The sequence below is a fragment of the Ceratotherium simum genome, chromosome 2 (genome assembly GCF_057802395.1).
Source record: "Ceratotherium simum simum isolate JZ-2026a chromosome 2, ASM5780239v1, whole genome shotgun sequence".
Lineage (NCBI taxonomy): Eukaryota > Metazoa > Chordata > Mammalia > Perissodactyla > Rhinocerotidae > Ceratotherium > Ceratotherium simum.
Window position 1 is genome coordinate 89691390 of NC_141901.1, and position 21015 is coordinate 89712404.

General features: G+C 34.7%; 1 protein-coding gene across 2 annotated transcripts in view; it reads left to right on the forward strand.

The window, feature by feature from the left end:
* NEGR1 (neuronal growth regulator 1) overlaps positions 1–21015 on the forward strand; it is an 823575-nt gene that overhangs the window by 730 nt on the left and 801830 nt on the right. The gene's annotated exons all lie outside the window — the stretch shown is intronic.

Below are 21015 nucleotides of genomic sequence, written 5' to 3' on the forward strand. Positions count from 1 at the left end.
TTTATCAGGTTTGTTTCTGTTTTGCTCGAGCCTCAGCGACTTTTTCAAACTGCTGGCTCCCTGCTCCCATTTGTTTTCCCTCTCACTTGGACGCTGAGCTCAATTTCTCCCTTCTCAGCTTTCTTCCCTCTTACCGCTCTCTCCCTTCTCTCTTTTCTCCCTCCTTTCTCTTTTTCCATATCCCACTTCCTTCTTACGCTCCTTTCCCTCTATTGCCTTTTTTGTCCTTTTTCTATTTGCTCTCTATTCTTTTCTCTTTCTCCTCCTTTTTATCTCCACCACTCTAATTTCTGATCCTTTGATGTAACCGCCTGTCCTCCACTCTTCGCCTTTCCCCGTTCCCCATTTTTCTTCCTCATTAATGCCTCTATTCTGTGATCTTGTCTTCCCTTTTTTGACTTACGTTTCCCACCCCTCTCCCCATGTCTTTTCCATCGCTGTCACACACACATAGCTGTTCCCTCTAACCCCTCCAGCACCATATTCTCACCCTTACAAATCTCTTCTTAAACACGCTCCCTCACTCTCAATTTCACGTCCTCACACAGACTGGCACTTCCATGCTCTAACAACCACTTTCGTATTCAGATCCTCTTTACTGTTTAGAAGGAACACACTCCTTCACTGTTCCACACACTGTCACTCACACATGTGTACACACGGTCTCTCTCTCTCCCCCCTCTCTCTCTGTCCCCGCTTCCTTCCCTCCTTCCTCCCTTCTTCTGTCTTCAGTTTTACTTCTTTTTCTCACTCTCCATTCTTCCCTTCTTTTCCCTAAGCTTGAGCATTGAAATGGTTTGTCATTAATGAACATCCACAGTCTGATTTTACCCCTAAGCCACACTGCAGAGTGAGCTTCTGGAAACGGTTTCTCTCCCGTGAAAATATAAATTGACGATCAGCAGTGCTTAGATCTAAACAAGGCTAAATGCCCTTATTCCTTCATTTCCCATCGCCCTCCCTTCTCCCCCTGATGCCCCCACCTGACATACACCTCAAATCTCCTGAAAGATCTTCTTTCTCTCCACTGGGTGGTAGTTGGCTTATATGTGTTTGAATTGCACAAAATCGGTGTACATGGCATGTCTAAGGTGAAAGAGAGTGGGGTATGTTTCTGTTTGAATCATGCAACATGTTTTAAATTTAATGATCTGAGATCTGGGTGTGGTACATGACTTACAGCTTCTGAAACAAGCTTATGAGTCCAAGTTCAGGTGGAATACTGTTATAGTTTCTAATGTACACGAATAACATGCTTTTGTAATATATGTTGTCTTTGCTTTAAAGACAAAATGCCACTGGATGTATACAAAATTAACAAATAATTTGTTATAACTTAGTAAAACACCTTTTCATTATTGATAAAAGTGATGAACTCTTGGTCACCCCGAGGATATAAATTAAACTCATATTTAGTTTCTTTATATTAAGTTTGTTTTGGAAGTTTGAATAACAGTGGTACCGATAAAACACTTCAGAAGCTGCAAACACATATCATGGGAGCTGCAATCTATATGTTTACAGCATCATGTTGCTTATTTGTAATGAGCGTTAACATTTTCAACCTAAAGGATTTGACAGACTACTTGTCTTTTGATGATATATCTTGGCATTTTGTTTCTAATGAGCAGTCTAATAAATACTACAGCTAATTTAAATAGCTGGACCCACATTCTGCTTCTAGGAGACCTATGTTTAGTTCACTCGTTGCTTTCATTAGTGAAGCTTCTCTAACTAGTGAGACAGTATCTTTCCACTGTTGTTGGTTTGGTGCAGTCCTTGTTTACTTGTGTACACTGTGCCTCATCCATTTATATGCTACATCCTGAGTTTTGTAATATCTTATTTTAGAGAACTTTTGACTTTTAAACTTTTTTAAAAGAATAGACTCTCTGTCTTTTCTAAATGATGTTTCTAACGAATTACAGCGTTTATTTATTTTTTTAATAGAATTATTTTGGTCATATGAAACAAAAATCTGATCTGCATTACTTTTTACCCAAAATAATTTGCTTATGGTAATTCTAGAATTCTCTAGGGAGTATCCTATTTTTTACCTTTTTACATTGTCCATAGGTTTTACACTATTTTAACATATGCATTTACAAGAAATTCTCTCTCTGTTAAAAAACAAAAACAAAACAAAACAAAAAAATGTTAAATGGTGTCAGTTAAATATTTATCCTGACTCTTCTCCTGCAATTGGTATTTGCTCTGTTCACAGACCAATACAAACAGAGCTTAAGGACTAATTGAGTGTAAGTCAAGTAACATATTTTTCATCAAAATTAATGTCACAGAGTTATATTTTATGTTTGTACTTTCGATACTTAGAATCGTGTTTATGATGTTGTTCTCTAATTCATTAGAAAACAAAACAAAACAAAATCTACCCTGAAACATACACCCCCCCATCAGAGTACAAAAGTCTAGTGCTCAAGAGAATGCTTTACTGAATTACATGATATCATTTATTAAGCTTTACACAATATACTCTATTTTTAATGTAACACATTCCTCAAAGTCTCTAATAAAAAGCAAATAGTGGCATAACAGTTATCAAATAACTTTAAGTGCTAAAGGCCTGAAAGTGCAAACATGTCAGTCACTGACTCTGTTGCTTGTGGTTACATTAATGAAACAGAAGTGTAAAGGTCAAATGATACATTTCTATCTCCTAAATACCAGAATGTCTGTTTTAGAGAAAAGAATCAAGAAAAACAAAACTTTCCCTCACTGGTGTTCTAATACAAAAGGGAAATTCATTCTGTGGTCTACTAACCGTATGTATCATTTTATAAATCATCTTCTCTGTTTAGCTTCAATAGGGGACTTATGATGAAATTCCATTTAATAATTTTAACATTCTTATTTTAAATTTGCCTTTTAAAGTTAGTGAAGCAATATATTAAATGTCAAAATGTCCCTTACTTCTAATAATGTTGTTTGCTGATAAATCTCTGAAGGATTCACTTAAGCTTTTTGGACCTTCTTGATAAAGTATGCATCAAATGATGCGTCGATTCGATGTGGTAACATTTGGTACCTCTTTTATGTAAAGTTTGGATTTACATAAATGCATGGATGTCTAGAGTACATTTGTAAGTTGCTACAAACACAAATTAATTTTTTCATTAACTCCTTAAAGATTGACTTTGCTAGTATGTTTAATGTGTATTAGTATTTTATGCCTAACAAAACTTGTTAATCTGCATATGGAGAAATTAACTTTTTCTCCAGTCTTCAAATTGCATTTTGTAGTACATGGAAGATAGGAGTTAATGTTTCATGAGGTGACAGGGCAAAGAACAGGAGATGCTAGAACCATATTGGTCACGCTTCAGGACCCAGTGTTTCCAGACCTGGAGAATCGAGGGGAACATAACTCTGCTCTGGATCAATGCATAAATTTCAGATGACTTTTTTAATATAGTTTTGCAGTTACTTTAATGTGAATCAATTGCTTTATTCTTGCCTTATTAACAAAAACAGTTATGTTAACATGGCCAGTATGTTTAATATTCTTCATGAACAATACAAGGAACATTCTCATTTATATCCTCCCAGTGCCTGAACATTTTTTAAAACGTGTCATTTTTAAGCTAATTCTTTCAATCTGTTTCTACACCAACTCTTCTGTTTGAATTTTGTACATTTTAAACCGTCTTCCTGATATGAATTCAAAATATCCTATTCTCTGCTTGTCATGCTTTAATCAAAGAAAGGAAGAAAGATTCTTAAATGTGATATCTTCTTTTACCTTAGAAAAGATGAACAAAACTCTGTCATTTTAATGTAATAGATGTGAATGGAAGTTATATGAAGTCCTAATATGATATTGTAATAAGGAAGAGAACTTTTGCTTAAAGCAAAGAACATAGAGCACATTTCCATAGAAGATATTTCCACCAGAAGCCACAAAACTTTTGCAAGTAGATTTATAAATGGATATGACAAGTATTTATTATTTCTTGGCCTATTTGTCCGATACATTTGCCTTTTGATTAGAGTGCCTTAATTAGTTTTGGTTTGAAATACATGCTGTTGGATACAAAAAAGGAAATGATTTATGTATGAGAATGCAAAATTACCAATAGCAGTAGAAATCAATCATGCTGTACTCTTGGAATATCATTGGAGAGTCTCACATTGTCTGTTGAGTCATTCCTACTCATTGATGCATCACATATTCCAAATACACTGCTTAATTATATAGGCATTTTCAATTTAGAACATTGAGGCAACATTTAAAAACCTATATGCTGACTAAATAGTGTCATGGAACAAATATTTTTAAAATTCTGAATTTTTTTCCTTCTTGAAAAAAAGAAGGGGTACTAGGTTGTCATACTGAGTCAATTTGGAAAAATATGTTCCAGAATATGGAATAAAATGCTACACTGTTACCTGTAGTGATTTGCAGAGCTATTCTATTAGCATGACATATTACTTGGTATATGGATACACAATTATTTATTATATTAAAGAGCAACATAGCATTTTTAAATTTTCTAGATAAATTTATTTTTGCCCAATCTTTTTAGTTCAGAAGAACTGATCAGCCCATGTGGTTGTATAAATCTTTGAACACAGCATGTTCATAAACTACTCTTTTTAAATAGAATGGATTTACAATTAAACAGCTCCATGAAGTAAGTTAATTCTGCAATACCTGACTTCTGAAGAGTTTAGAGAAATGCTCACATCTTGTATATGACAATCTGGGCCTGATTGACCAGATCCAGCCTTCCTCCTTCTGCTACTCTATGCTGTTGGAGATAGAGAGTGGAGCTAAGCCCTCAGGCTGCATTTCCCATTCAGCCATGTCAGCTATCTTCAGGCTATGGTTGGTCAATGGAAGGGTTTGGGAGAAGGGAGGACATGATGAGTGAGACTCCAGGGTGTTTCTCCCCTCCTTCGTTGATTTGGGCAATGTCCAGCAGTCTCCATCTCCCACGGGAACCTCTTTGTTCCATCTTATGCTGGATAACTGGCTCTTGGGCTTCTGTTTACTGCTTCATCCATTTGTTCTTCTATCCTAGGAGCAGTAGTGGCTTCCTGCTCTTCTGACTTCCGGGTTGTCTTACCATCACCTGTTCAGCTTCTCAACTTTTCTCTATCTTTTTAAATAAATTCCCTTCATTAAATTCTGTCTGTTTTAAGTATCCAGGCTGGTTTAAGTTTTGCTGGTAGAATCCTGGTTGATACATAATGAAAAGTAGTAGTATCAGTGATTTTAATTATATTTGATTGAATGACTACTTTGCCCATGGCACTATAAATGTAGCTTACTAGCACTGGATACAATAGTTGTTTAAGGAAACATGCATAAAAGTTCAACCATAATAACATTGGGGTGTACCATAAGGAAAAAAGATGGATATATTTTTTTCCACACCTGGATTATGGTGAGAATAATAAACCAAATGTATAAATATTTAATTAAAAATAAAATTGAATAAGTAATTTAAGTAGAAAAATATATAATATTGCTGTGGATAGGAAAATTGATGGATATATATTGGGAAGATTCAATAATACTGTAGCCTTTTTTATTTTAACTGAGCAAAAGAGAACTAGGGCTAAACTCTGTTTGTGGATTTGTGATCAAACTGCTAAGATAATTCCTGCAGTGTTGCCTATTGAAATCAATAGGAATTAAAGGCCTTTCTTTTATGAAGCTTAATACCTGAGGAGCTAATCAAAGTTTTCAGTCTAGTATGAAGAAGTATTTAAAGTATATGACCATAACAATACCTATGGTTCAAGAATTTGACCACTGCAGAAATTAGTCTCTCAAGCCATTTGAATTTTTTGATTAGAAATCAAATCATTTTTCTACTATATCCTGTTCAAAATGGCATAAATTAAGACATTATAGACACCACATAACTTACATAGAAGAGCTAAGGGAAGCTTCATTAGTGGGTATTGTTTCTTTTTTACTCTCCTTCCTGAGTATTAGATAATGCGGTGACCCTCCCCCTTCAAAATACTTTCTGAAAGACACTTATGCAGGTGTCTGGCTCCAATATAAACAGTGGTCACCATAATTTAGCCTTACTTTTGGTATGTTTCTCCATGCTTTTGAAGGAAAGATATTAATTTAAAATCATCATTAATGAAATGACCCTCTCTCAAGGATGCTCAAGAGAGGATTTCTGAATTGGGAGGGAAGTTCGACTTATTGATCTGCCATTCCATCCTTTTCAAAGTTTTGCTGATTCATTATAGATTGTCATCGACATTTTCTATGTATGAGACAATAAAATTTATTGCTCCGTTTTTCCCTAGGAGCATCATATTAACCTGTTGCTTGGCTTTTGTAAAGCAAATTTTAAATTGGATCACGTGCTCTTTTGTCAGGTATTTTATGTGTTTCAAATTCACCGTGGTAACAAGAACTTTCCATACTACTAGAGAGTAAAATCTGGAATTTTTTCTGCATGATCATAATCGTTATCAAATTGTATTTTAATTAGTCTGCTGTGTCTCAAAATGTAGTATAATTTACAAGGTACTGAAGAAATTTAATAAGTTTTTTGATGTTTTGTTAAAATGTACATTCTGTTCTTGGCTGTATTAACTTTGATTGGCAAAACAGCTGGGTTTGTGAGCTCTGTGCCTGTTGTTAACTCTCCCTAGGGCCTTAACACAGAACCTGGTGTATATCAGGCTAACATCCACTATTTTTTTAAATTAATGAGTCCGTGGAAAGACAAGTGAAGGAATAAATGTATTTGTTCTTTAGTTTATTAATTGTTTCACATTTCAATGATTGTAATATCTTTAATACTGTGTTGGATCTGCATACTTATAGTGATTAAGTACTTTTAATTGAATCCATATATCAATAGTCTCTGCCTTAAGTAATTCCTGCAGAAGTCCTAGTGGGTTAAGACAAATACACTGGAATCATTCAGTGTCTCTAAATTGCAGGACACAACCTACTAGTGGTTCTTTAAGAAAATGTACTGGATACTACATGTATTTTTTAATAAAAGGTACTAAAATAGAGTAGAAGGCGTTATACATAATAAAGGTAAGTATCGTTTGGTTCAACTTTTATTTCGTGTGTATGTGTGCTGTGTCAAGATTTTAGATGTATTTCTTACTGCAGGTTTCAGCAGAAAATGTTTGAGATGCAATGGTATAGTTCTTGTAAGATTTTGCGATGTAGTTATAATTTTAAGAAGATGTAAGATTTTAAATTATGTAGGAGGGCGTTTGCTCTTTGCAATTATAATCAGCAGATAATAGGAACAGTAGAAAATAGCAAAATGTCTATTGTGACCTCCTAAAATTTTTTCTGTTTCTACCTCAACTCATGGAGCCTCCCCTTCCTTTATCCTAAGGTTTCAATTAAATAAAGTCAATAAAGATACAGAGGTAGAGAGAATTGACTATTTGCTATGAAAGAATAACTCTCAATTATGAAAAGTAGCTACACGCCCCAAACCAGAGCAGGACTTTTGTATCATTCCAACCATCTCCCAGAGGTAGGTCAACAGTACTTTATAAACCACAGGGTATTGATACTAGCTGATAGAATTTTAATGTGGTCATGTGGCTTTGATTTATAATGTTGAGAAGGTTATCTGTTAGCATAGTGGTTTCTAAGCCATATCAAGTTCTGAATCTTGACAGAGCACCTTTGATGCTCTTAAGCATCCAGCTGGCATGGGAGTTGGTCTTTTAATCACTTTCTCTAGGAAAAGGGGGATATAGGAAAGGAGGAATTTGGCAGTGTTGCCAGCTTAAAGTGTTGCTGTTTTGAACAGAAGCCAATGCATTATACTTTCTGGATAGCTGGTAATTTGTTCAATTTAAGGAAGATGTTTATAACCCTTTTTGGTCCAGAACTAAATTGTTCTTTACTGAATTTCACTAAGTCATTTGGACACAGGTCCAGTGCCCAGGCTTATGCTACAAAATGGGGTTTCTTTAAAGCTATAACTATTGTCATAAAGTGTTGAAAGCTTTTGGATGATTTAAAGGGCCATGGGAAAAATGTGTTCTGTTGTCTTCAGAGACCCCTTTCCTCTCATTCAACTAAATTAAATTTAGAGATATTAAATGAATTTAAGAGTTACTGTGAACGTAAGAGCTGTAATCGGAAGGCAAGAGAGTATTATTTGTACATTTCCTCCAATAACACTACATATTATTGTATAGGGATATTAAGTGAATAAATCAAAGGGACCATGAAGTTTTCCTAATCTTATAGATAGAATATTTCTTACAGGAGAACATATTTAAATATATTTGATTTGTAAGTAAACTATTTTCAAATTAGTATCTTGGTAATTGATCAGCTGAATTTAAAATGGCATCTCTACTGCTTCACATATTGCTTGGCACATTATTCACGCTCAAAACCTGAATGTGGAGTAGAGGAATTGAAGAAGAGAGGGAGTAAGGAAGGGAAGAAAGTATGTTATGCTATATGAATGACTTCTAATTAAATTACCTAAAATTTTAGATCACTGGGATGATATAAAATTAAGCCCGTAAATTGTACTATATGGAAGAATTAAAATAAGAAGGAATAAATTTCATTTCAATTCAACAAATAATTTTGATAATCCTAAACCTACATCCTTCGCGTGATGAAGTGATGTACATTGCACAAAAAGTTCTAAAATCGTATTTTACGCTCAGGTATATATCTTCCTTCCAAGTTTCTAGTGCATTTATGTTTATTTTAAAAGATAGATTGTAGCTCTGTACCTTGGTCTGAAGTAGGGCCAGGGGCTAATTTTTTGGAATATATTCACAAAAGGAAATTATCTATGAATCTTTGAATAATTGCTCACTTGTCTTCTACAGCGTTTGTCATTGATCTTTTTTTTTTGGCTGAAGCATCATTAATATGGCATAATAGATATGGAGAGTTACTTTTGTTTATGCACAGAGTTTATCTTCTATTGTAATTGTTTAGTTGCATTGAAACCCGTCCTGCTTTGAAGTGTCCAGAATGGGAGTGATGAGAGTTTGAGTTCCTGATTCTCTGCATACTGGCTTCATGACCTTGAACAAATGGCCTACCCTCCCTTAGTACTTCCCTAACAGAACTACATGGATTATATGAGATAATGCATGTAAAATGCTAAGACAGCATCCACCACACAGTAAGCACTAAATTCATATTTGCTAATCATTTTATGCTGCTTTTCTTCTCCTAATCTTAATCTGAAATTTTTTGGCACTATTTTCTTACTAATATGGATATAGTTTCCCCCATTTAAATCACTGTTTAGTTGTTTGTGAACCCACAGTACAATATTCATTGAACATATGTTTTTTTGTGAGTTTGTTGAAATAACATTTGTTAAGTAGAGCCCTGGAATGTTAGATGGTGAGCTGAGGTTCAACAAAAGACCACAAGGGACACTGAAATAGAGAAGTTTATCACTCACAGGTCCTGGAGGAGGAACATGGCATGCCTCCAGGGGCCGCCCAGGGAGGCCAAGGCAGGATACAGGCAGAGAGAGTGGCGGGACCTGGGGCACGTGTCTTTATTAGGATTCGTAGGTGGAGTGCTTTGGGGTTCCCTGGCTAAGACTGGGTTGGTCAATTCAAACCAAAACGAGTGGGGTTTTGGTAAACTCCATGGGCATCTTATCTAAAGGATGCACAAGGGTCGTTGTTGTTTTTGTTGAGCCCAATTTGTTGTTGTTGTTGAGCCCAGTAAGCAAGTGAAATGACTCCAAATCTGGAAGCTGAAATACATCAAAAGACATTTTAGCTATTAGAGTGCAGATCCAGAGCACTAAATAGCAGTGGAACCACAAATTTTATGCTCAACAGACTGATGGTGATTTGATTCACTTAGCAGAACTAAGAGATCACTGTATTTGGGTGGTCACATGAAACATCGAGGACAGAAGAAGAAATGAAAAGAGACAGAAAAGAAGAAATAAGAGGGATTAGAAAGTACAAAGTGATGGCAGTGGAGGAGTCAGAGGGTGAAGATTAACATTTGTGACAGAGTTTAGAATAGAAGAAGAGATAACTGGTGACAACATTGGAATAGTCGATAAGAGGGCTAGAATAAAAAAAAAAATAGCCAACTGTGTATTCTGGATGGGATAGCAAATAGTTATTCAGGATTTGATATGCCCCTATGGTCCGTTAGGGCATCTATATGTTATGCTGAAGGCAGTACAGTTCACAAGCAGTGGGTAGAGGCAAGAACTTCCCTCTACATTGCCATTTTATCCATAGACAATATACTCAGTAGAAGCTCAGAAAATAGGAATGCTGCCTGTAATTCTGCATATTTTCCAAATGCACAGCAGGATGATTTAAGTTTATAATCATGATGGAACCATCAACATCATGATTCAACTAACACTCACGGAGTACCTACTATGTATGACCTACTTTCACAACAATATGCAATAAGGTATTGCTTTCCCAGTTTTATAGCCAAGTATATTCAGGCTTGAAAAGGTAAGATAACCTGCCCCAGGTACAACAGGTAGTGGCTGAGCCATAATTCAATCTAGGTCCTTTTATCTCAAGCCCAGTGACTTTTCTACTATCTTGTGTCTCTCACTAAGAAAAGATCAAAACAATTGATAAGCATATTGCCTATTTAGTAATTGAACATTTATTAAGGACCAGCTGCAGTTTAGCTATGGCTAAGTTGACAATGATAAAAAAAATAAAAAAGATGTATTACATATTTAAGGAAAAATGTGAAATTATTTCAGATGAGATTAAATACTTAGCATATATTAGATAGCCATAAGCATTTACTAGATTGGAAAGTAGTGAGTTCTTAAAACTATAAATATTCTGGAAAAAAACTCTCATCCAAAAATGATTCCATCCCTAATAATTACAAGCTATTGATAACATAAGGGAAAAATAAAAAAGGAACAACTTTTGAACATCATTTATAGTTAGGTGTTATACACTGGTTACTTCATTGATCCCCCCAACAATCTACAATTTTTCTACTTTGTAAGTGGAGAAACAAATTCATAGAAGAAAAAGATGAAGTTTGGCTTTCCAAACTTGAATACAGCTAGTAAAGGGCATAACTGGGGTTTGATCCCAGGCGTATGTGACTCCAAAGCTCATACTCGTTTTCTTAAAGCCACGATATTTCCTGGAGCTTTTGTACACTGTGGTCCTAAACAGAAAGGAAAAGCAGTAGATGCTTGCTGTAGTATTCCAAGTCCCCAAGTTAATCATTTGAATGCTAATTCGAGTATAACTCTAAACAGCTGAATCAAATTGATTTAGAACCTTCCTTTGAAAAGGGTTAGGCAGCCGAGAGGGTTGAGCACCGTTATTTCCCAAGATAGACGGGAAGATCAAAAAAATTCAGGGACCTAAAATAGATGCTTTTTTCCCCAAGGTCATTAAATATGTCGGTAATATGTTATAGAGTCTTATGTTTAATTGCAGTCAGAGAATAAAATGAAACGTGTTGGAATTAGATAGTTTGCCTTTTTTTACTAGGTGGTAGAAGGAGTATATATAGTTTAGAGCCTAATTGAATGAAAACTTGTTTTTATCCGATGGTATTGATTTAAGAATCTTCTTTAATGTATTTTACATATCCACTTTCTACAGATTTTACGTGTGCATCCAAGAGGAGAGTAAATTTCATGATGACTTTGTTCTTTGGCTATCCAAGGTTTCCCAGTAGAAAGTCCTATTTTCGTCTCATATTGTTCAAGAACATTTTCAACCCTCTCTAGCCAAATTCTAACTCTTCCTTCTCTGAATTCCGGTTCCTACATCTTCCCATTTCATAATGTTTATTCTATCAATTTTACGTTACAATAAATTGTTACCTGTTTTGACTCTGCAAAGGAACATAACAGCCATTGTCTTATATAAGTCATTCACTTACATTATTGCAAATCCTTCACAGAACTTTGCATATTGCTATTTGTATAGACTACGTTTACTAAATTCTAGGATGCTTGAATTGATTTTTCATTTTCTTTCTTTTTTCAGGAATTTGTTTTATATATTTTCCACTCATTGTATAGTTTTTTCATAGGGAACAAGTTCTTTCAGACATTCATTCACCCATTTTTCAGCATATAGTTATTGAGTCCCTGTCACATGCTAGATGCTTTCTATGAGTTTGAGATACGGTGATGGTGAGAAATAAGGTCTTTTCTATTGAATTTACATTCTAGTTCATCCTGTATCCTTAAATAGTGTTGTGTAGCATAAAGAACTTGTTTGACTTTTTACTTCAGCTCTGTGGTCACAAGCAAGTTATTTGGCTTCTCTGAGACTCACTTTTCTTGTCTACAAAATAGAAATACTGATAGCTACTCCTGTACTTATGGTGAATCCTAGTAATCAAGTCTGTGAATGTGCCCAAACCAGTATTCAGCACACAGTTGGTGCTCAGTGTCAATGTCTTTTCTTTCTCCCTTCTTTTAATATAGCTGTAATTTAGGGTCAGGTCTGTTTAGTTAAAGGAATTGTTACATGTTATATTGTGCTTCCTGTATACTATTTGTTCCCTAATAACCTCTGAGGCTCACCTATTTTTAATTCAAGGCAGCTTGCTGATACTTTGAAAAGTAGAGGTGCTCTGAACATGTGATGACCAGTTTGTTCATCTTGTTTCTACTTCTTGGCCTCATTTTTTCCTTCATCTGAGATGCTTTGCTTGCGTCCTGTCCTCTCTTTAAGACTTTTGTACATGGATTTTCCCCTAAATATATTGTCAGTTTTTGACATATTCTGAATGTCCATGAAGGGTATATTTCTTCCTCACAGTTTCTTCTAACGTCAAAACCTTGTCATCATTATGTGTTTCTTCTAAAATCCTATACTTTTCTCAATATATGTGCATTATTGTTTTTCTTGGTTGGAATGGCAATATATGTAAGGCACACTGTATCATTACCACCTGATCCTCTGTTTGACCAGCGAAGCAAACAATATTTGAAATTCTTCTGCAAATAATTCTTCATTGAAATAGCACCTCCATGGTTTTGCCACTTCATTCTCTGAGCTATTCTGCGCCTCCTACCCCCAATAGAATAGATGACACTTCTCACTAATCTCACAAATTGATGAGCTTATGTTCTGACTTCAGGGACTTATTTCATTAATCATTCTTTATTTCAAGTAGGACTTCTTGCAATTGCCCCTCTTTTTTGGGACTTCCTTGTCCTTATCAATTGATTCTCCAAAATGGCTCTTCAGTAATTTCCAAGTTCTATTCTTTTTCTCAACTTAGCTCAATGCTAATTTTTCATGGAACTTTCATGATTCGCTCAGAATTGAAAAATTTAAAGCAAAAATTTAAACACAAGGAGATATATATATATATCCTCAATTTATATATCCAAATATATATATTTGGATACATTTATGTATGTATTTGTGCATATATTTACTTCACGACTTTGTAAGCCCAATTACCTTGCATTAATGCTGGATTTAACAAAATGTGTTTGCTGAACACACGCAATTCTTTCCTTGGATTTTAGTTATTTATATACATGTTTTATAAAATATCTTTACTACTGTAAAGGCCTTGTGAAGGCAGAATTGTTACCATAATTGCCTTTGTATCCCTTGAGGCCTTAAACAGGCCTTGGTAAGTAGAAAACCATTTGTAGAAATGAGTAAGTGAATCTACAAAAAACTAGTTTCTCTCAATAGAGTCCTTTGCATGTTCAGTTTGAGAGTGTAGCTACTTATGAGATACGTATGTATTTTTAATTTCTTAATTTGTTATAATTTGCTGTTTATTAATATATTTTTACACAAATCCCATTTGGGCACATATTAGGGTGAATATGTATCCGTATCTCCATTTTTTAGTGTTCATTTTAGTGTTATGTGAATCACTTACCAGACATTTTGTGAGGCAGGGGGACGTGTTTGCCCTGTCAGTATCATTGTCATCCTCCCAGAAAGTGTTAATATCAATGACATCATGAAGATCCAATCATGTGGATGGGAAATAGTCTCACCAAAGATCATCTCAGCAATTAGGCAATGTGGTTTTTTGTTTTTTAATGTAACAATACCTAAAAATAAGATTTTGGGGGTATTTGATTAAATAAAATTACTTGAGTGCTAGAGTGAATGGTGCTGTAGTGTTTTATTCTCCTTAATTTTTTTGAGTAGAAGATCATAAAATAGGATGTCACAAGTGGGGAGGAAGAATTAAGTTCCAGTTGGATTGGACCAACCCAATACGTTTCAGACCGGGAGAACTGTGATAAATATTGTTATGTCAATGATAATGCCTATGATTTGTTGTCTAATAAGAAAATAATTTTTAAATTCATAAATTTAGGAAGGCAAATCATTGAAGTTTCTCCAGATATCTTATAAGTTCCTAATGGGTATCGTTAGTATTATATGCCTTAGGGATTTAAGAAACAGAGTCTTTAGTTTCATTTTAACAGTAAAGAACTTTTAATTTCCGCTGCCTGGAGTATATACTCCAGACATTCGGTGGGGCATTCAATACGTAGTTCATGCATTGAGTGTTTTGCATTTCATTGTACTACTCTTAACGTGTTATTAACTAAGGACTTTTTATTCCTTCGTAAATTAGAAACACACTTTAGGATCAAAATTGATTCTTAATTGTTAAATTAAATTGTGGAGTTTGTATCTCAGTTTTTTTTCCTTAGAGAAAATTCAAAAAAGAAGGTTTGATATATTCTAAGATTAAATCAAAATATTTAAGCTGATTGACTTTAGTACCACAAAACTAATTAAAAATAAAGGCAATAGGGCTGGCCCGGTGGCGCAAGTGGTTAAGTGCGCATGCTCCGCTGCCGGTGGCCCAGGGTGCGCCAGTTCGGATCCCAGGCGTGCGCCTACACAGCGCTTGTTAAGCCATGCTGTGGCGGCATCCCATATAAAGTAGAGGAAGATGGGCACGGATGTTAGGCCAGGGCCAGTCTTCTTCAGCAAAAAAGAGGAGGATTGGCATTGGATGTTAGCTCAGGGCTGGTCTTCCTCACAAAAAATAAAATAAAATAAAGGCTAACAAAAACTATCTTCTTAAAGAAAGAGTCAACTTATTATCTATTTTAAATGATTTTCATTTGGTTTTAGTAGAGAGATTGGTAGTCAAACAGCTGTCATCAGTCATGCATAATTAAAACAAAAAAATTGTCCAAGATTTTATAGTTAGTATAGCTTAGAGAAAAATTCTGACATGTAAAGTGTACATAAATTGGTAGTAATGGTGTAGTTATACAACTTTTCCTTAAGATGAAATGTTAAATTATGTACAGTTATTGAACTATTTTATGAAAAAATGACAATTGTATAAATACTTAAAATTTACTTGGCACAGTAATTTACATAATGAATTATAAATTTATTAGATTAACATAAATAATATTAAAGCACACATATATAAAATAAGTCTTGCTAACTGTTTTCCATCTGTATGAAAACTTGATACATTTTTTCAAATTTTTCTTTACGTTCAAGAAGAGAATTTTTAAAAAAATAAAATATCGATGTTTTGATGATTACTTCATTACCAAAAAAGTCTATACATTCTTTTTTTGTGTGTGTGTGAGGAAGATCAGCCCTGAGCTAACATCCATGCTAATCCTCCTCTTTTTGCTGAGGAAGACCGGCTCTGAGCTAACATCTATTGCCAATCCTCCTCCTTTTTTTCTTCCCCAAAGCCCCGGTAGATAGTTGTATGTCATAGTTGCACATCCTTCTAGTTGCTATATGTGGGACTCGGCCTCAGCATGGCTGGAGAAGCGGTGCGTCGGTGTGTGCCCAGAATCCGAACCCCGGATGGCCAGCAGCAGAGCACGCGCACTTAACCGCTAAGCCAGCGGGCCGGCCCAAGTCTGTACATTATTAAACATTTTATGGGTGTCAATACGGGCTATATTTTCTGTCGTTAAAAATAATGATCCATTTAAATATTATAAAAAGATTTAAATAGTTCGAAAAAATTTAAATATTACTATAAAACTATTTGGTATCCATATATATTATTTTACTTAGAATAATCAACAACAAAAACATAGAATAATGGATTTAAAGGGACAAAAATGACATAATTGTTAAAAAATATATTTAATAACTTGTATTATTTTTTTCTATATTTAAAAGTCTTAAATATAGAGTCTAGCTATTTAATAATAGATGGTAAATAATCCCATTAAAGTGGAAATCAAGATACGATTGTAAATATAGCTTGTAAATTTTGAATTAAAATTTCCACTTATTTCTTTCATACTTGTAAAATAATAATTGTATCTTGAAATATCGTATTGTTTGTGTGTTATCTTAGTTAAATATCACAACACTTTAAGAGGGAAGCAGGACAAGTGTTAAAATTTCAATTTTACAAATGAATGAACATAGGCTTAGATGTTTAAAGACTTCTTGGTTATGAATAATAATGATGTCCTGTAACTATTAAAGCTTGAACTGGAACTCAGTCTTCTTGTTCAATATACTTTTGTTCATATTGCTGATAACACAAACATAAAGTACTCGAGGTTACAGATTTTATTTTGTTTTCACGGGGCTCTAGAACATTTGATTTCGTTTTGGCCTCCATATTGAACATACTTGTCAAGGCTAGTGATGCCCCTAATTTCCAGGGGGCATTATTTCCTATTTTGTGCTCCATTCCCCATCACACTCTCCCCATTTCCACTGAATAAATATGTGTTGAGTAAGTAATGTAAACATCTAAGAAGAAATGAAATCGCATAAGGAGAAGAAAATTAGGGAAAGAATAATGAAGTGAAAATGACTTAATCCTTCCCCTATTACACTGTTGCCATTCTCTTTTGTCACTGTCATTTGTTTTTTCTCTTTTGCTTTGATGCCTTCTTTCCTTCACTCTCAACCTTAAAAGAAGAAAGTAACAGGAGAGGATGAATATTGTTAATGCTGGTTCTTTAGCCTATTGCACAATGGAGAAATTGTTACCACGTCACTTACTTTGAGGGATAGGAGGTCAGAGGGAGATAATTCTTTGCAGAAAGAAGTGCCTATATAGCAGTAGTTCAAGGGAGGTAGAACGGACTTTTCAAGTGAAGAGAACTTTAAATTAATTCTACAGGGTCTGTTTTGTTTTCACTAGATATATTCATCACAAGTCTTAAAATTTTTTTATTGGGACTTTTAAATTAAGCATATATTTAACTTTGAAAACAGATTTTTCTTCCCTTTTTAGTTAAAAAAAACCAAACTATTTAAACATAAAAAACGTGGAACATTCCTTTTGGAGAAATAAACATCCAATTAGGATAGGTAATTTCCAATAATAAAATAATAGAGCACTGTGGTCACTCTTGATCAGCCTTTGCCCAAATGTTGTTATGGGGAAAGCTAATTTATACAGTGTTAATACAAAAGAAGCTCTTTTATACCACACCTGTATTTGATCAGCATTCCTTAGTTCCTCCAAAAGATTCTAACTGGTGCCCACAGCATGCAATAAACTTCTCTTTAATATGTACATAAACATTTTTTCCTGTCAGTTGAATTCTGAGATTAGCAAAGTCAGTTAAAATTCGAGTGTGATGAAAAAGAATTTGTTTCTACAAAAACAATGTTGAATGCTTTGAAAATATTCCATAAAGGCAATCGTTAAAAATAATTACTGTGCAGTAGTCCCTCCTTATCCGCAGTTCACTTTCCGTGGTTTGTTACCCGTGGTCAACTGATGTTTGAAAATATTAAATGGAAAATTCCAGAAATAAACAATCCATAAGTTTTAAATTGCATGCCGTTCTGAGTAGCGTGATGAAATTTCCTGCCGTCCCACTCCGTCCCACTAGGGACGTGAATTATCCCTTTGTCCAGTGGATTCACACTGTATACATTACCCGCCTGTTAGTCACTTAGTAGCTATCTCAGTTATCAGACCGTCTCCCATGTTACAGTGCTTGTGTTCAAGGAACCCTTATTTTACTTAATAGTGGCCACAAAGTGCAAGAGTAGTGATGCTGGCAATTCAGATACGCCCAAGAGAAGCTGTAAAGTGCTTCCTTTAAGTGAAAACGTGCAAGTTCTCGGCTTACTAAGGAAAGAAAAAAAATCATATGCTGAGTTTGCTCAGATCTACAGTAACATTTATTACAGTATTTTATAATTGTTCTATTTTATTATTGTTGCTAATCTCTTACTGTGTCTAGTTAATACATACCTTTTATCATAGGTGTGCATGTATGGGAAAAAACGGAGTCTGCATAGGGTTTGCTGCTATCCGCGGCTTCAGGCATCCACTGGCAGTTTTGGAACATAGGCCTCAAGGATGAGGAGGGACTATTGTATGTTTAACTAGATGTAGGTGAAGTACCTGTAAAATATTTGTAGGAAAATAATTAAAATCTAGATGCATTCTACACTCAGAATGCTTCACAAATGTCTTTAAATTCTCATTCCACTTCGAAGAACCCGAACCTGAAAGTCTGATGATTTCAGTTGGAGCATTATGTGGTAAGAAAAAGACGGTGAGGGACTTTAGTCCATAGTCAGATTTGCTAACAACAGAAATGGCTTAATCTTTTAAGACTGGTATATGAATATACGTTTTTTAAGTGAAAAAAATATTTAGAGTATGCACATAAATTACTTTTTGATTAACGGACCAGTGGGATCTTCATCTTATTTTATAAGGCATTCCTGAAGAATATGCTGTGGGGAAAAATTTTGGAAAGCTACTATCTTCAAATAATGTACCCCTAACTATTTAATAAGCATCTATCTTTACTCCACATCCACGGAGAGGAATTAAAATGAAATTTTTAAATTGATATTTATAAAGGATAGATATCTTGCTCTTTGAGGGGAGGTGATTATCATGATTTATTCATTAATATAACTAATGTTTCTTGAGCACTTAGTATATGAAGGCATTATTTAGGTTCTTGGGATCCATTAGGACAAAAAAAAAAATCCCGTGTCCTCAAGAAGTTGATAATCTGGAAGGTAAACTAATCAAGATAGGAAAACAAAACAACTAGAGAAGAAAATAGGGTTTCTAATAAGGGAGTATTCTTGTATTCTCGCAGAATGTTCCCGCTGGATGTCACCTCAGGCTACAAGAGAAAGTAAACGTTATTTGAGTTCTCACTTGAGGAGAGCTTTCAGTGCTCCCAGGACTTAGGGGTCCATGGCCTCATGTCCCACTTACCTTTAGCGTCTTGCCCTTTCTAGACCCCCATTATTTTCACATAGAGTATTACACTTGATTTTCCAACTTTCTGGTAGGAAGTGAAATAGTATTCTAACATCTTTCTCGCCATTCTGGTCTCAGCTTGAAAGGCACCTCCTCAGGAGCCTGCCCTGCCAGCCAATCCACGGTAGACTCCCAGTCAAACATGACTGGCTTGGGACAGGACGTTCCCCTTTCCACCTCTGCTGAGTTCTGTCATATTGTTGTCTTAATTGTCTTTCTTGCACTACTGTTATTCACTACTCTTATGTAAGAGTGGGGGCCTTGTGTGCTTTCTGCTGAGCTGTGTCTCCAGGGACCAAGTGATGCCTGTCTCACAGTTGGTGCTCAATAAGGTTTTGTTGACAGAAAAAGTAAGTTTTAGAAATGAGATTTTTTAAAATTGCAGGACTTCTCAATATTTAACAGGGCAATGTTAAATATTTTTTATCAAATATATATATATTTATATATATATTTATTATATCAAATATATTTATATAGTTTTACCAAAAGTATTTTATCTTGGATTTCTTTTTCTGACAAATTTCTCTTCAAATCAGTATTGTGCATAACATAGCTTGAGAAACATATTTACATATACACTAGAAAGTTTGCCTATTAAACTTTATTTTAAAAAGTGATTTAATTGAGAATATAGGTTTTTTTTTTTTTTTTTTTTTTTGCTGAGGAATATTCACCCTGTATTCTCCCAGACTGTTCTGGGAGAACCCCTGAGCTAACATCTGTTGCCAATCTTCCTCTTTTTTTGTTTGATGAACATTAGCCCTGAGCTAACATCTGTGCCAGTCTTCGTCTATTTTGCACGTGGGTCACTGCCACAGCATGGCTGACGCGTGGTGTAGGTCCGCACCCGGGATCTGACCCACGGACCCAGGCCACGGAAGCAGAGCATGCCGAGCTTAAATCCCTATGCCATGGGTCCAGCCCTGAATTGAGAATATTTATAACACATGATGCTAGGTGCCAAAATCACAATAGTGGTCTCCAATTTGGCTATGAACTTAAGTGACAACAAATATAAATATGTAAAATGGTAGTGAAAAAAGTTATATATTTCTATAGCCATCTAATTAGGCTCATATTAATTGTGATTACTCCTTGTTCACTTTGACATTACTGTAAAACATGATTTTTCCCTCCTTGAATAAAAATGTTCAAATGATATTTTTATAACATACTTATTTATGATCCTTCTAAAATACATCTCACTGTATGAAAAAGACAAAAGTCATAATCTTATAACTATATCAGTTATACTATGACTGTAAGTTATAACATAACTTGTAATCTTTCTGAGTCAGAAAGATTATATTGACATGGTCAAACATTTTATGTTTAAGCTTGTGCTTAAAATTTATTATTTTTAAATCCACAAGAATTATTGTAATTATATTTTGCTTCTAGACTGTTTTTACAATTCTTTCACTTATCACAAAGGACTGTAATTACCCAATCTGCATACAAATGTCAGCTTTTAAGAATGTTGGCTGCCTTACTATAGGATGAAATACTGAATCAAATGTGAAGTTGTGTTGAATTCCAACTAGAATTCATATCTAAAATATTATTTTCCATTTTGAGAAACTATTTAAGAAATGTAAATTTCATCCACAGTGCATTTCACTGGGGCAAGTTAGCTTGGGGAGTATCTGACAAGGTCACAGGGGATCATAGTAATATATAGTGTCACCTCTAGAATCACATTGCTTTGTTTTGAATCATGGCTTTGCCACTATTTAAGTGTTACTTTGGACAAATCACTTACTCCCTGTGCTTCTTCCGTGGTCTGTAAAGTGGGGAAAATAGTAGCACATATTTTATAGAGG